This window comes from Hippopotamus amphibius, chromosome 2 (assembly GCF_030028045.1).
Source record: "Hippopotamus amphibius kiboko isolate mHipAmp2 chromosome 2, mHipAmp2.hap2, whole genome shotgun sequence".
NCBI classification, from domain to species: domain Eukaryota; kingdom Metazoa; phylum Chordata; class Mammalia; order Artiodactyla; family Hippopotamidae; genus Hippopotamus; species Hippopotamus amphibius.
Genome location: NC_080187.1, coordinates 93729674 through 93748211, shown reverse-complemented (window position 1 = coordinate 93748211; position 18538 = coordinate 93729674).

The following is an 18538-nucleotide window of genomic DNA, read 5'->3' as shown; positions in this document are numbered from 1 at the left end:
TTTTATTCTATACACTTTTCTCACATCATCTTTATAACTATATAAGCTAGGTAATACCATGGCTTTCTTATATGTTAAAATAAGAGAAGTTCAAAAATATCAACTCATATCCTTAATAAAGTGATATCAGTCTCATCTAAAATTGGTCTACTTAAATTCAAATACCAATATTTTAAAATTCCAAATGAACCTCCATTAACTGTAAATGTATTTTAAAATAATGATAGGCAATCTCATTACTATAATACATATTTAGTATATCTGTGTCCTATTTAGTACAGAATATCAGTTAAAAATTTTTGTGTGTTTGAAAAGTCCATTTTGTAAGCGTAGCTGCAATAATACGATCAAAACAAAACAATACAAAAAAGCCTTATTAAAGTGAAATGAGTATTTTAACATTTTAATATCAAAAACTGTATAAATTTCATACTACAATTAGCAATTTTTAATGAGTTCTGGGTTATAAAATGTGCCCTAAGGGGAATGATGAAGAGCAAAGGGAATCATTTCCTTAAAAATAAATAAATATGATGAATATTTTAATTAGAGCCTCCAGTTTTGAGGGCTATGCTTCTTCTTCAGATATATCAACCTAACAACCTATTTAGGTTATTTGAAGTTTAACACAAAATGATAAAGCACCATACTGATGGAAACCGAAACCTAAATTATGACCTGTTCTGAAACATACAATAAATTCCTTTGGATGTGAAGACTTCTGGAAGCACAAGCAAGCAAGCAATGATGAAATTCATCTTCCTTCTGACTTCTCAGCCACATTAGGCTAATTCCAGAAATAAATCCAGTCAATTGGCAAGTTAACCTCTCACTCTTGTCACAGAAGTCATCTACAGCCTTGAGTTTAACTGTTTTCTTTCTCCTTGGTCTTAGTCCTTTCTTTAATGACTCGGTATTTATGGTGTCACTTGGGAAATTTATCTATGGTAAGAATGTGCCTCTGAAAATCATTCATTTTACAAAAGTGTGGATGCAGGGATCATATATTAAATAAAACCTCTTTAATTCTTTTAACATGGATTCTTTTTTTTTTTTCCACTGTGAGGTACACTAAGTCATTCATTTGATAGTTTTGTACTTTTCACATTATTTACTCAGGACTTATTATATATGGGCTTTGGAAATGATTGAGATGAGGTGGGTAAAATTTACTTTTAATACATTTCATTCTAACCTTTCCTACAGGCTCAAATTTTAGAATCTATTCCAATAAACTGAAAGAAAAAAATCCCTCAGTAGATTTTGTAATCAGAAATGCAAAATTGTAAACAAGCACATATTTACTTCAAAAAGTTTAGATTTGGAATATATTTCATTTAGACTTTAAAAAGCAGATAGAACACCTATCTTACATGCTAAGAATATACTAAGCATATGTATACATATGTAAATTATTGCTGATAAATAATATTTTGTGGCAGGAATGAATGATTTGATGTTTTATTCAATATAAAATTTTGTATCTCATATCCTTCTGTGAAATCATAACTTATTTTGAAATAGAGTCTTATACCTGATCAACCTTTAATAACTACTGAGTAACTATGACTAGCATAGATTGGCTAATATAGGTTGTAATAGCAAATACCAGTGACAGGTAACATTCACGTAGAACTTCCTGTGGACCCGGCTCTGTTCTAAGCATTTGGCTTTATTTAAGCCATTTGATCTTCCAAGAATTCTAAGTGCAGCGTGGTTGAGCACTTGCTCAAAATTATACAGGTGTTAGATGGTGAAACTGGGATGCATCTCCTGCCAACCTGTTTCCAGAATCTTACAATCTTAACCACTGAATTTAAAACAAAATCATTAAAAGCTAGTTATTAGAGGTTATGTATGCTTTGATTAAATTTTGTATTTTTCAACAATATAGGCACCTATAACCTGAGGTTAATGAAGTAATTAAATGCCTAAGTTAAAAAAAAAAAACTGATTAGAATATTATGTTCACACAGGCAAACTCGTGAAAACATCAGCTGCAAAACAAAATGACTTTCTTCTCTTAGCAAAAGATGTATTTTTACTCTATTGTTTCTATTTTTTCCTACTATATCCATCAAATATTAGGTATAATAACTTTTCATGGTTAATTTAAAATATAAAACTAATGTTTTGAGTATGTTAGTAAGAGTTTAGGAGGATCTTTACAATTCAGTTATACAAGGATCAGTCTGCAATAATATCAAACTTTAAAGTGACCTCTGCAATTAAACTAGATTTTATAGCATGGGCTGAGTGCAGAACTTTTTCTTTTTTTGTGTGTGTGTTTTGTTTTGTTTTAATTTTGCTTCAGATGTCTGTCTCTCAACTTTCTGTGAATTCTCCAAAAAAGATCCAAATATTATTGCTCTCTGGAAATCCATATCTAAACTTTGATTTCATTTTTAACTTAGAGAAATATTATTTTTTTATTCATGAAAATGACAGAATCATTGCGGAAGAGTCAAAAAATGTAGAAATGAAAATGAAATTACCTATAATTCAAATAAAAACAGCTGGTTTCATTTCATATAATTTTCTTCCTATATCTAAAGTAGATATGTATACATATTTTATAAGTATATGTGTGTCTGTATACTTTTTTCTTATTTTGTGTAATACCTCATAAACAGTTTAGTACCCTCATTTTTCATTCAATATTATATCATAAAAATCTAACCAAGCTGTTGTTTTAAAAAAATATATAGCTAGGGGCTTCCCTGGTAGCACAGTGGTTAAGAACCCGCCTGCCAATGCAGGGGACACTGGTTCAATCCCTTGTCTGGTAAGATCCCACTTGTCGCAGAGCAACTAAGCCCGCATGCCACAACTACTGAGCCTGTGCTCTAGAGCCCGTGAGCCACAACTAATGGGTCCACGTGCCACAACTACTGAAGCCCACATGCCTAGAGCCCATGCTCTACAACAACAGAAGCCACTGCAATGAGAAGCCTGCGCACCACAAAGAAGAGTAACTCCCACTTGCCGCAACTAGAGAAAGACCGCACACAGTAATGAAGACCCAACACAGCCAATAAAAACATATATGAAATATATATATGATATATATATAATATATACTATAGCTATACAACATTCCTTCATATATTTTGACAGTTTGTAAACATTTAGATGCATTTTGATATCTACCTTTTATAAATAATTGTGGTGAACATCTTACAACATAAATTTTATAAAAACTTTATAAATCATATGCTTACTTCTTGGGCTACATAACTAGATTGGATGTACCAAATCCATAGGTATTAGCATTTTAAAGGTTCTTGTATACTAATGCTAAATCATTTTATTTCTGCCAGCAGAGTCTGAGAGTGCCCATCTCAAGACACTCTTGCAGTCATTGAAGTTTGCTTTTTTCCAGTCATCACTATTTATTTGAAAATGACAGGTTACTTTAAAACTTGCCTATCTCTGAGGTCTACAGAGGCTAAATATTTTTATATGTGTACTAGGTATTAATATTTTATTAATATATCTTTTCCTGTCAATTGCTTGCTTTCTGGCTCATAATTTTATTGGCATTCCAAAAATAGTCACTAATTAAAAAAAAATGAACTCATTTCTCTTAGAAGAATAAGACATCATTGGAATCCAGCCACCTTTAGAACTTTCTAAAACTCATCTGAGCTTGAACTTACTCCTCATTTACTGAAAGGACTCCCACAGGAAAGATATTTGTTATGAGTGCCTTTGCTATTGGCACTATTCAGTTTTTGCTGACATCGTTCACAGGATGTGAGGTGACTGGCTAGGGTTGAAGGTGTGTGAGTGTGTGTGCGGGTATGTGTAGTGAGGGGCATGGACGTTGGTAAAAGGTCCTCTATTAGGTAGAATTCTGTATTTTGGCTTTCTTGGTAGTATCCCCTACCGTGTGTATTTGTAGCAGGAGTATACATTTTAGTCCATCAACACAATAAATACTATTCCAATGCAGTTTATATCCTAGCTTTTCTCATTCCTCTTCATAATTTTTGAACTGGGTATGAAGGTATATATAGGTGGTGGTCATTATTGGTAGAGAAGAAAAGGTGGTGTATTTGTGTTACACAATCACCAGAATGTTTGATCATATGATATATTCCAAAGGCAATAATAAGTGCTAATGTGTGAATGCGTATGCGGGTACCTATGTGTGTACATGTTTCTGTGGACTAGTCCTTTAGATCTGGGTGACACAGAGAGTATGGTGGTGATTATAGCTTCCTAAGTGGGGAAGTTATTCAAGATACGTAGTGTTTCAGTAAAAGTTGCTGGATAAAATTGTGCAAGATAGGCTGATGTAGATAATGACTTTATTAGGACAAATACTTAGGAGTTAGGCACACAGGATTTTAAACGTGTGGAAATGTTTGGCTAACGTGGTGGCAGTGGGAGGCGTTAGAAAAAGATAGCTAGAAAAGGGATTTTTAAGGAAGAAATGATAAGACTTTGAGGATAAGTAAATACTAGGCAGGCAGGAAGATGAATCTAAAGAGTTACCAAAACAGCTTTTAAGAATGATGTTAATATAGCTGAAGAGAGGGCAATTGAGAGGAAGACGTGATTCGTGGAGGAAGATGACAAAATTTAGATTGCTATAGTGGATATGTAAGGGAAAATACCTAATAGGAAGCAGATATATCTCAGATGAATCAGGATTCAAGCTCTTTTTTGGGGATCCTCAACCTTGAGATAATAGTTAAAACTAGGAGGCTGAACGACCCTTGAAAAGAGTATTGGAGAGAAGGACAGGGAGCTGAAGACTGAACCATAAGGGACAGAAATAAGATGTGGTGAGCGAGAGTGAAATAAACCAGGGGGAGAAAGAGAGAGAAGGAAAGAGAGAAACTGGAAACACAGATGCATCTCAAGAGTAATGCAGATATTTGATAACCAAGATAAAAAAGAATCATAGAGGTAGCTGTAGTCAATAGTGTAAAAATCAAAGATACTGCTCACACTCTTCTCCAGAGCCGGGGCAAAGAAAAGGTGACCTTTGGTGGTGGCTGTTTAAAAGAATCAGGAAGCAGACTGTAGGCAAATTATATTTAAATACAGTGATTAACCTACCATTGGCCCTGCATAGTTATATTTAGGTTATTAAAATAAATATGGAGCCCAGTTAATATGTTTCTTTCCCTCCTAATGATTGATGCAGTGACATCTATCAGAACTATTTTTCCTTAGAAAAACTGTAAGAAACCCTCTTTTTTACAGCCAAAGCTATGGGTGGTATCGTTGATTAGTGTTAATTTTTTAAGGTCAGATAATGAAGTACTTTATTTAATGATTATATTGTCAGTGTGACCTGGAATTTTATACTACTGGAGATAAAAACAGGTTTTAGCAGCCCATCTCATGATGGGTTTTACTTCCAAAAGGAAATCTCTTCTATTAATTTACATAGAAATGGTTTAGCACTGTAATCCTCAATTTTCATTAACATTTACAAAAATTGATTTTTAGTCTTTCCCCTAATACATTGTTTTCTGAGAAGAGTTGAATTTCACTCTTTGTGTCTCTTTTGTTGGCATGGGGTTTGTTTTCATTTGTTTGTTTTTGTGGCCCTAATTGGAAATTTAATGTGTCTTTCTCTTGAAGACAAGAAGACACCGACATTTTCTCCTACAAAGAATTGTTCCAAAGAAGCAAACTCATTCCCTAGGGGTATCAATTCAGAAGAAAACTGGCATGAATTAATGGAAATAGCTTCATTCAGAATTGGCAAAACCGAGTTCATTTTTTCTTTAGTACAGTCATATTTATTCAAGTTGTTTTGAATTTCATAATTAATATTGGTAGATGTCATGACTTTCATAATTAATATTGGTGGATGTCATGAATCTGGATTTAAACCATGCACATCTCAGTTCCTAATCTGCAAAACAATAAGATAACTTTAAAAAGCACTATTTACTCTTAAAGTGAAATCAAATTGCCAATATGAATTTACTTCTACATTTTAATTGCAGTATTTACTCAGACACTTCTTTCCAAATAAAAGGCATGTTTAAAAATGAACTACTATAAAACCATATCAATTTGGACCTCCTTCGGCATATAGGATAGTGAAGACAAGTTTGGACTCCCCACACCATTATTTATGAAGCAAATGTTTGCTAAGTAAATTTAACAAGGAAAAAAAAAATCAAGAGAATCTCTTCAAGAACCTCTATGCACACTGAGTACAAGTTCACACAGAAAACCCTTGACCAAATTCAATTAGTCTGTGAACTCAAGGATCCATTGAGAAAGGAGAGATACTAAAACTATACAGAAGCAATGAAACAGCTTAGAAACCAGTAATACAAAGTGATCTTGTGTCAGTTACATAGCATATGGTGAGATATTATCCATCTGAGAGAATAGGTCCTAGGTTTATAGAATGTATGCTTCCATTTAACACTTAAAATGTACTTCACAGAGATCAGGGACCTTGAACTTAATCGACAGTGCCCAAAATAGTGCCTGGCGCAGAGTAGGTGTTCAGTAACTATCTGAATGAGTGAGCACCCAGTGTGGTTTAATTTTTCATTTTAACCTATTAATGTTCATTGATCACTTCCTTAGTACAAGATACTGTCAGTCCTGTTTGAGGAATTAATGTGCCTGTACATTTCTAGTTCATATGTGTGGGAGTAGAATGAAAAACACAGGCAAATAAAGGCATCAATTATTTCACAAAATGGATTGGGAAAGCCAATTTCTTTCTTTTTCTAATTGAAAGACTGTGAGTACACATTAGTTCTGTGCAATATGCTTGTTAGGGTAATTTTAATTAAGGTAATTTTGCCCTGTCCATCAGATCAACAGTATTTAAAAATAGCTAATTACCTATTTGCAAGTTCATAATAAAGATTTTTGGAACTCTACTTATATGTCTTAGTTCAGAGAAATAACTACATATGTCTTTCAATGTCTAATTTGCTAGGCTACTTATAAAGAAATAGTAGTTAGTTAGAACTGAACAGTAAATTTTAAGCTTATTTTCATTAAAAAGAAGTTTGCAGTAGTCCTCCAGTTGTGGTATTCTGAATGGTAGGATAAAGCCATAAATACTGTCCTGGAAAGGGTTTGAGGGTGTGACAGGGGGTGAAGAATTTATAGTTCAAATTGTCCTACATTCCATATTTACCTTCCCCTGATGAACAGTCTTCTGTTTGGGGATTCAAATAAGGAATCTGATGTCTGATGATACTGCTATGACACGCAAATTTGCTGGTAGAAATACGTCTAACCCAGAACGGAGATAGGTAGATAGAAAGAAATATTTTGAAATGCTGTGTCAACATATCAATCTGTAATAATAAATATTAAAATTGACAAAGCACCCTCCTTTCTAAAAAAAAGACTTTTTACACTGGTTTTCCACACTTTTACTTGTTTTCTTGTCTACAATCTACATTATAATCCTGAAAGGGTATGATAAACATTTGTTGAGAGTTAATTTCCAGCCTGGTAAGGAGGCTGGAGATGAGAGGGGCTGGGGAGAGAGAGTTAGCATTTGAACTAGTGCCTAACTGGAACTATATCCAGCCGGGTAGTTGCTCTGAAGCCCAAATTCTAGAGAGGCTGCTACTATAAAACCTTCAGCTCTTTTTACCTCTAATCAACATGATTTTTCTGATGTGACAGCAGTGGGTTTTCAAGATATCTGTATTTCTAGAAATATTATAGGGCCACACTGAGCCCAAGAGATTGTGCCTTTCAGAATATCACCCTGGGTTTAGGATTCTGATTTAGTCCTTCATTTAACTGTTTATTGGAGGATTTTATTACCTGGTTCTGACTAGAAATTTAGCTAAATGATGCTGTGCCTTAAATGAAACTTTAATACAAGGTGCTATAAGAGGGCCTAAAAGGACATTTGGGACTTCATCAAGTTTACAGGTTATATGGCTGTTTTCATGCCTGCACTCTTATAAATGTTAATTTGGTTTTCATCTTATGTGCAACAGAAAATACCCTTGGTTGCTCTATTTATATCCCATGGCTCAAAGTTAGGCTAAAAGGAACACCTTCCAAGTATTCTGCAGTGCTGAGGGAAGATGGTGGTGGTGGTACAATTTGCAAGTCTCTCCAAATCTGCCCTCCTACCATCCCTGTAATTCATTAAAGAAATGAAAGGAGCCTCTGGATCTAACTATTAGATATAGGAGACGTAGAAGTAGAGAAACATTTTCAACAAAACCAACGAAACCACAGGGATGTAATGAGAGAAATTCAATATGAAGATACACAATATTCTTCAATTACTTACTCTGGCATTTTGAAAAAGAGTGGAAACTTAAGAGACTTAACAGATATAACAACAAAGTCCAATGTTTTAGATAGGATAATTTGAACATGGACTGGCATTAGACAATGTTAAATAATTATGCTGTTTTTTTAGGTATGATAATGGCACTACATTATGTTAAACAATCATTATCTGTTTGTGATATATAAAGATATGTGTGTGTGTGTGTGTGTGAGAGAGAGAGAGAGAGAGAGAAATGTTATCATGTCTAGAATATACTGTAAGGGGATAATGTTCTTCCCTATCCCCATATTAGAGATAAGGAAAAAAAAAGATCGGAAAATATCAGTAATATTGAAACATGATGCTGGAGTGCTGATTTTCATTATTCTCTCTCCTCATTAGGATGTTTGAAAATCTTCATGGTGGGGGCAAACTGTTCTTCCACTCAACACGTGAAGATGTATGAGGCTTTCTTTTACAGCACATCAGTGATTTGACACCTCTGCTCACCTCCTTGGATGAGCATTATTTAAGATGGTGTTTCTATACTATTTAATACCAAGAATAGCCACACAGAAAGTTTAAATCTGCTTCCTCTAACACAGAGGGTGCCCCTGACTTCTGTTTTCTTACTGAAAATTAGAGCAGAGTTAATTCACCAAAGCTTCAGGTTTGTACCGATATGCATATACTGGGTTCTTAAAAATTCTCTTTAGGATATATAAAACTAACTTATATTTTACAATGCTGTGAAGTATAAAAGGGTATTTTCGTAAGCTGAGGGAGAAAAATGACATGATGTGAGATTACAGCAAGGCCTCAAAAGAGCAAAATCTCTTTCTTTTATTAAATATGTATTTCTAGACATGGATTCAGTATATCTGTCTTGGTTAATACATTATCACAATGAGATACTACACACTTATCAGAATGGCTAAATTTTTTTAAAAAAGTAAAAACAACGGACACTACCAACTGCTGCTTAAGATATGGGAAAACTGAAACTGTCAAGCATTGCTGATGAGAATTCAAGAGTACAGCCACTTTGGAAGGGGGTTGGCGACTTCTTATAAAGTTAAACATACACTTAGCACACAACCCAACTATTCCAATTCTGGGACCTTAAGTGTTTACTCAAGAGAAAAGAAAAGTTACGTTCTCATAAAAAATGCATTCAAATATGATAGCAGCTTTACTCCATCATCTCCCCAAAATGAAAACAACCCCAAAGACTTTCAGCTGGTGAGTGGGAAAATGAACAGTAGTACATCCATACACGGAGTACTACTTATTTAAAAAACAAAAACAAACTACTGATACATACGTCAACAATGCTGGATCTCAAAAGCATTGTGCTAAGTGAAAGAAGCCAAACACAAAAGGCTACGGAATGTATGATTATACCTACATAACATTCTGGAAAAGGAAAAACCCTAGAGATAGAAAACCCGAGCAGTTGTTGCTGGGGATACAGGCGAAGGGGGGCAACAGCTGCGTAGAGGCAGGAGGGAATTTGGGGAGTGATGGAATTGCTTTATGTCTTGGTAGAGGCAGTAGTTGCATGACTGTATACGTTGTCAATACTCATAACATACACTAAAAAAGGGTGAATTTTATGTGTGCATTATCTCAATAAACCTAACCAAAAAGACCTAGAGAAAAACACAAAGAATGCTTCCCCAATTTCCTGCACCATATTTTCCTTTCTTGCCTTGCTTATTTGTGGAAAAGCTTAATGGATGTATAATATTCTGTCATTTGGATGAACTGTCATTGGCATAACAATTCTTTGATTTGAACATCTAAGCTATGTTTTCACTATTATAAATAAAAATTGAATACAAACAAATAAAAATGGAATTATTTCTTCTTGTGATGTGTTAACAAGGCTGGGAGTATTTTGACAGTCCTATGTAATCAATATTCTTGCTTTGCTTATGAACCAGGGCTTGTAGATTCTACAGAAATAAGAAAAAATATACTCAAAATATTCTTGTTAATTTTGAGAAATGCTGTGGATTCATATTTTGATGGCCAACATTTGTAGATGAAGCTATGTAGAGTGAAATAAGGGGGTAGAGTGTTGACAGTTAAAGAAAAATAAATCCTCCTCAAATTATTTAAAAAAAAATCTGGCTTAACTAGGTTCAAAGCATCTGAGAAGCAGAGTAAATATTTCAATGGGTTTCATTTCCTGATCAGAAATATTAGTTCCCATGTGCCAGAGTGCTGGTGGCTAATTTGTACTCTGGCTGAACGCCGATTTATGGCGAACTGGAGGTACTGTGTGTAACTTCAGGATCTACAATAATGGCTTTGTGCAAGAGATGTGTCAAGGAAAGTTGAGAATGTAGATGTCTCCACTGATTATTTTAAATTCCAACACTGACTGTGGGGGTGGAGGTAGGCTGTGAATCACTCCAGATGCACATCCTTTTAGAACAGCAGTCCTGCTAACACCCGAGTCTCTGTAAAGGTCTTTAATTAGGATAATCACCAACAGCGACTGCAAGATTGTTGATTTTATTAACATAAATTCTCTATTTTGCAAAGCCAATTCTTTATGTTGTGGGGTGGGGATGGGGATCTCTGGCTGAAGAGGGGCTGGAATGAAGAGGGGATACACAGAAATGGGAAAAAATAAAGTCATACGGTGGTTCACCTCAAGAGGCTTGTTTCAACCTCACTTTATAAATAAAGCTTCAACTTATTAATCTTTTTTTTTTTAAATCTGCCTTTGCTATAGACTTGTACAACTGGCAACAATATTTCTCTATTAAGATTCTCTGTGTGTCTAAGCATTTTTTAATGACCCCCATTGCCATGGCACCATCTGGACACCTGACATTTTAAAAACAAACATTTCAGCATAATTGATGATTCTACCTTAGATATCTAAACACACAGGCAGTCCTCATTCCACCACGTTGTACCTTGCTAAGCAGAAATATCACACTGAGAATTAACATGGGTGTATTACAAAGAAAGCTTAACCTGAAGAGACCCTCTATAACAATGAGAGTGATGGGCCAAAAAAGCCAAACCATGAGAAGTAACTTGACAGATTTTGGACAAAAGCATCCCTATAATGAAGAGGCCATAGGGAGATGTAAGTATTGTAGGTGAACCAGAAATTCCCTTACAAACAGCCCCAGCAAAGAATGCTCAGCTAAAACATGGCTCATTCAATAAACAGCCACAGTTATCCTGCCCTCTAATACCAAAGGATATACCTTTGTTAATACTTCCTTAAACCTCCATAGGTTCTGGGAAAATGTGGGAGAATTAACATTAAAGGGTACCTGTTATTTATGAAGTACTTTTGATTCATGCGTCCATTCATTCAATATAATCAGCAGAAATGTAGTACAGACAACTTCATGCAAAGTACTATTTAGGTCCTGCAGATGTAGCAATAAGCCAAACAGACCACATCCCTACATCTTGGGAACTTACATTCTACCTGGAGCCGGGGGTCAAGGGTGGCAGAAGGTTGGAGCCTTTAGACTATCTGTGGATTTGTGAGTTAGATATTATTTTTCCTCTTTTACAGATCAGGAAACAGACTCAGGAAGCCTGAGTGGTGTTTACAAGGCTACACACCTAACAGGTCATAGAAATGGTATTAGAATCTAGGATTCCAACATAAAGTTTCTGTTGTACAGTCCGGAAACGTGCTTTAGACAAGGATCTCCTGTGTGGTTTACTCCAGGAAACTTGAGGTAAGGCTTCTAAGGATTCAGTACATAAAGCTTAGGATCAGGGTTCAAACATCAGAGATTTAGCAGAAGTTAGGGGAACCCAGGGCTCAGAGCTTCCATCTGTTTAATTTCAGCTGTTTTAGGACTATGATAGGGTTTTTGGACTACCACTTTGAACTACATTGCTGTTATGCGAAAAAACACATTCAGAGTTCTAAATTAATGATTCACAAATCAACTTTTGGAGTCCATCAATCTGCCGTTTCTGATTTCTAACCCTCCGGTTTCTAAAATCTACTTTTCTGTGCTAGTTTCCAATTCACAGCATCTTGAGTAAAACTAGGAACTCAGCACAGGTTTTCTTCCTCTATTCTTATTCCTTTCAGAATTGTTCTCTTCCAGTGGGGAAAGCGGGGAGGGTTGGGGGGAAATGAACTGGGAGATTGGGATACCAAATTGTACACTCTAAATATATGCAGTTTATTGTCTGTTAACTATATCTCAATAAAAGTTCTTAAAAAAAAAAAAAGAATTGTTCTCTTCCAAGGTGTACCTACCTGTCTAGTTTCTTCCCATGTGAATTCTGGCATGCAATAATTGATTTCTGTCTCTAGTTTCCTGGGTGTAAGGGGTGGGGCTCAGGCCTCTATGTCTCAATATTCTGGAACACTTATAAACTTACTTTAATCATCGTAACTCAAGTTTTTTGTTTGCTTTTTGCTTTACAAGAATTTTTTAACAAAGCATGATAAATGAAATCTCATACAATAGATTGTACAGAATATAGGATATTTATGCCCCCCAAATCAGTAGGGAAATAAGAAGGTAAAGGGAGAAACAAAATGTTTGCTATAAAGAAATATTTACTACAAGATTTTTCAGAAAAATAATAGTTGTGGCTTTTAATATTAGCGAGGCACTAAAGTATATTAAAAATTGCTATATACAAATTAACATATTGAAAATAATTGAATGAAAGCCTAATAATGATAAAGTCCTTAGCCCCTATGAAAGACCTATTTCCAGAAGGAAATTCAAAGGGAGGCTGCATCAATAACAGCGGAAAATAAAATTATTCTATTATGTAATCTTATTTTTGCCATCTTTGGAAGTTACGCTTGATTTTTAAAATAACTAATTACATGTTTAGAGAAATGAAAAATGTATAGTGCAGAGGTATGCCTTTATAAATAGAATTTTCTACATGAACAATAAGGTCCTTTATGATGTCTAATTTGTAATTTCTATTGCTTGATATTTTATATATAACAAGTTTACTTTTTTCTAATTACGTCAACTTACTTTTTGGCTTACATCTGGTTACCGGGCTTCTGCTTACTTCTTTGCGTCTAAATCCATGTCTCGGTAATCTACGTAACATCCTCCTCCATCTGGAACTTAAGCGGCTCTTGATCGACAGGCTTTTTCCACGACATTGGAGGCTGCGCTTACACCCCATCAAGGAAGAATCCCTATCTGCCTGTAGGCTTCTCTGTGCAACCTCCTTCCTTAGATTTTCAGTGCAACTTTCAGTGATATATTGGACCCAACTCTTAGCGGCTTGCAAACGCCTGATGTTAAATATTCAGGGATTTCGTGAGTGGGAAAGCAGCCACAGTAAAAGTATTTACACCAGAGAAATCATCAAATGCTTTCCACCCCTGGAAAGCTGCTTGAGCAACATACCACCGAAGTATTGTGTCTCTCAGGATACGTGAGATAACTGTGTTTCAATCTCCTGGCCATGAACTATTACTGAAATATTTGTTTTATATCGTATTCTACTAGATCTTGTCCCAATGCTTTGAGCTGGCCTTACTTTAAAGTGACAACCTCACCTCAGTAGACCAGTGTGGTTATAAATGCTTGTTCCTTCAGTTTCCTCTCTATTCTTCTATGAGGAACTGAGACATGAAGAGCTGGATTTGAAACTATGAGCTTCTGAGCAGCCTGGCGAGTCTGACTCTTACACCTGGGCCCTCTGCTAGCCCCAACTATGAACACATACCAAGACAACATTGGTAATCAAGTATGCTCCAATATAAAATTAAAAAAAAAAAGAATGTGATTAGTGAAAAAAATAAATAAAATACACCTAATTGTATTTTCGCCTCTAAAGTGCCATGGTGTGGTAAAAGACTAAAAACCTACTGTCCTTTAATATATATACATTCTGATTACGCTTTGGGGATGTACACAATTCAAGGGAGGTTAGCTAAGACATGACTGGTCCTATGGGGGCAACTGTCAACTAGACCTAAGTGTTCATTCTGGATGCTCTTGTTCAATGCCAGTTAAACAGTCATGTACTCAACTCTAGCATAAGGGTATTTTTAGAAATGGATAATAAAACGTGGATGACAGGCTAAACTTTGATATCACCATTAGCAAGAAAGTTGGCTAACTACTTATTCCTTCAAACTGTATGTTTAAATCTGTATCTACTTAACTACCATGTGTTTTTAAACAGGCCTGTGATAGCTGGTAAAAGGCTCTGCTCCTCTTAATGCTCTTATTAAAGATTTACCTCTATAAGTACATTTAAAAAAAATCCTATTCTCTGAATGCCTGATAACATTATAACATTTAGGGACATGGCAATGCATCAATAAAAACCTTCAGGTGATTTTGTTACCTTTCAAACAAGCCATGCACTTCCTGGCCTTATGGCCACGGCACCCCTAAAAGAACCAACCCCTTGAGTGATCCCATCCCCCCATAAAGCACTTGCTGCACTGCAAAGACCAAGATTGAGTATGCATGCACTTTATATTTCTCCTTTTCAGAAATCTGTGTGTTCTCTTATGGACTCTGACCTCTTACACACCATAGTGTTGTTCCTGAAAAGAATTTAAGGTAAACTGCTACTGTCAATCAAAACTCTTCAAATTATTATGTTTTAGCCTTCAATATTATTCTTATTTGTATAATCTATAATTTAGGAAGCATTTCTATTATCTTAAGTCACCTTAAAGTTTAAGATTATTCCACATGAGGCTATAAAATATCTCTAGACTATACCTGAAATATTTAAAACAAATAGTCATGTAAAATAAAAACCTCATATCCTTATCATCCTCCTACATTTCAAGCAACTCAACATGAATCTTGTTGGGGCTGTATAACCGTGGCAACTTAAAATCACCTATCCGCTGTAAACACTCTGGAATTCTAAAGTTTTGGCACATAACCCTCGATGGCTGTCTCTTACTTGGCTCTTGTTGGGTAAGATGATCAAGATCCGGAATGACTGTATCCCACATAATTCTTCCCAAATGTTTCCCTTCCTGACATTCTTTAGCCATATGGATCATTCTCATTTTTAAAAGGTGAAAAAGTGCCAGGGAGAAAAGAAATTTATGCTTGGATGAAATAACCACATTGCAAATTAGGAGGCAGAAGGTAAAACTGCCCATGAACAAGAAGCAGGGGTGAAAATCAAACCTCCCTTGGAACCTATAAAACTCATCTCCTCGTGGAGCAAGAAGAGAGGAACAAGTTAATGAAATTACCCTAAGTAAATGCACTGAACTGAGCCATAGCTCAGATTCAAAACACGTGCATATACCAAAAAAAACAGAAAAAAAGAAAAAAAAAATGTACTTATTGTCAGTGCACATTTTATTCAACTGAACAGCACATGGGGAAGCCAAAAATGAGCTAAACTTCAGTGCCATTTGCATGATCTGCCAGGTGTTAAACTCATTACAGACCAGAGCATCATTTGCTGGAATCATCCATCCCTTCATTAGCCACACTCTCCTTATGCCCTCCAGTGTATGTATTTTGAGTGGACCTTCAGGAAGAAAGAGCTACAGAATTTTGTCATGGCTACAGTCTGTTTCCATTGGTTGAAATGGAAGCAAGTTCAACTAACTAGGAAATGCTAATAAGTCAGCCGACAATATGTATTGAGCACTTTCTATCTGCTTGGTTCATACTAGATATCTTAAATGATACAGAAGAAATAGAAAACTTGGTGTGAGTCCCAATATTTCCCTCCACTAAGTGGGGATAAAATGGGCAACTACTTTGCCTGGCTGTTGCGAGAACAAAAAGAAATAGCATGTGTGAGTGAAAGGAGCCTGGTGAATGGCACAGAATAGGTGTTTAATGAATAATATCTATTTGATGATGGTAATTCTCACACATGAGAAAGGAATATTGTGTCTGAAATAATTGATAAACAAAACAAGGAGATATGAAATTAATTTGTATCCTAAGTGAACCACCCAACATTGATAGATGATTTAAAAAGGTGACTGCAATTACACTCTGCCAATTCTTTTCATAAAAAGTCATTCTATGCAAAGCTAAGACAGGCTAGTAGACAATTTCTGCTGCTCTCAGCTGTGGAGGCTGATGGGATTGCTCCCAAGGGTACCTTACAATAAAGTTCACTTTATTATTCTCTAATACATTTTAGCAAGCTTCAATGGCTATAGCCATGACTTTCTTAAATGAGAGATACTTTTTCTTCTCAGAGGAGCAAATCAAGATTCCTTATCATAATTCGGTATGTCTGGAAGACAAATTCATACTTCTCATTGTTCAGTGATGGGCTACTATTCTAGAACAGTTAACTAGCTTCACCACGCTATAGTCCTTGCTGTAGAAAAAGAAAGACACACATTCAATGGTTTTCTGGGAAATACAGGGCTCTGGAATTTCCTTTACTAGAGAATTTTGGTGGTTTTTCTCTGAATAACCTGGACTTTTTTCCCCCCTCATTATAAATTAAATAATTTCTAATCTTCATAGAGCGAAATGCATCAATGAACCATAAGATGTCTGCTGTCTGGTTTAGAAAGAAGCATGGTGCAATTGATTCAATGAAGACTTCTTTCACTTTCCTGTCTGAAACACATGAATTTAGCTGTCAAAAGAAGGATTGGAGGTGCATCCAACTGGCGCTGTAATATGATTTTTAACATTAAAGTCTGAATCTATCACTCCAGGCCCTCCTACAATAGAAAGGCTATGACAGCAAATATAATGACGCATAATTTATAAATCTGACTTCTCTTCCTCCTCCTCTCCTCCTCTCTTCTTCTTCTTCTTCCTGTTCTTATTCTCAAGAATAAACAAAACATATTCTTTAAAAAAGGAACTCTCTTTATGTTGGGGAATATACAAAGCAAGAGTCATCCATTCCCTTGGTTTTTATGAGCTCACTTTTGAAAGGCTAACGTTATTCTCAAGAGTCACTGATCCCCAGAGTTCTATCTCTATGAGCGGTTTCTTCTTGTTAAAATGGAGATTGAACTCTAAATTTGCAATTCCCGTTGGGCTTCAATTACCATATTTATTCACATAATCTACCTGTTATTTTTACTCTGAATTTGGGAAGAGATATTACATAAGCATCTACCTGCTGGTCTAATCTTTAATTTTAAGGAGCATTAATTATATTTTAAATTCATATCCCTGATATTTAAGGAAAAAAATCATACTTTATTTTAAAGAATCAATGGTACAAATAATTGGACTTTAAATGACCTTATAGACTTTTCTTCAATGTCTTTTTTTTATAGGAGAAAAAATTGTTTTTAATGAGGCAGTATTTGTCTATGAGAAAAAAAGAGATTATTTTTTGAAAGATTTATGGATGATATTTGAGGTAAAAGTAGACATGTAAACTTAATAGCTTTATTTTCCTCTACTCCAGCCTATGCAAATTGAGGTAGAGGAAGCTGACTACTTGTAACATTTAATTATTTGTGTATTCATAGCAAAAATAGAGTAAGTTCATCTTATGTTAACCTCTTCTAATCAGAAGGTTGCTTTAAAGCATAAAATTAAGAAAGCATGTGTTCCCATCCACATACATTAAGAAAAGAGAAATGGAAAGATAAATTAATTTTCATTTCAAACCATGGATAAGATTGTGAGTAGAGGTAAACACAGAAATACATGCTACAGTGTCTTAGGAAAATATAAAAATTTATTCCTAATAGGCCACTTCAGCTCTAACCTTCCACCCTCAACCACTTGTTTTCCACATCAAATTATTTTGTGTTTTCTGGCAGCTCTAAAAATAGCTCAGGGTGGAGGAAGAATAGGGGGAGTACAATCTCCATCACCCCCAAATCCTCTGCAAATAAGAAAATCTAAGGGAGAATAATGTGTATATTATACAAATGTATATCCCTTCAGTACAAGTCCCTGAATACTTTTTTTCATTGAGATATAGTTGATGTACAATATTATATAAGTTACAGGTGTACAACATACTTACAATTTTTAAAGGTTATACTCCATTTATAATTATAAAATATTGGCTACATGCCCTGTGTTGTACAATGTATCTTTATAGCTTATTTATTTTATACACAATAGTTTGTACCTCTTGATCTTCTACCCCTGTCTTGCCCCTCCCTCTTCTCTCTCCCCCCGTGGTAACCACTAGTTTGTTCTCTATATCTGTGAGTCTGTTTCCTTTTTGTTACATTTACTACTTTGTTCTATTTTTTAGATTCCACATATAAGTGATATCATACAGTATCTATCTTTATAGTATTGTACAAATGTATATTCCTTCAGTACAAGACCCTGACTACTTTAAAAAATTTTATTTAGCTTTTTGATATGCTTC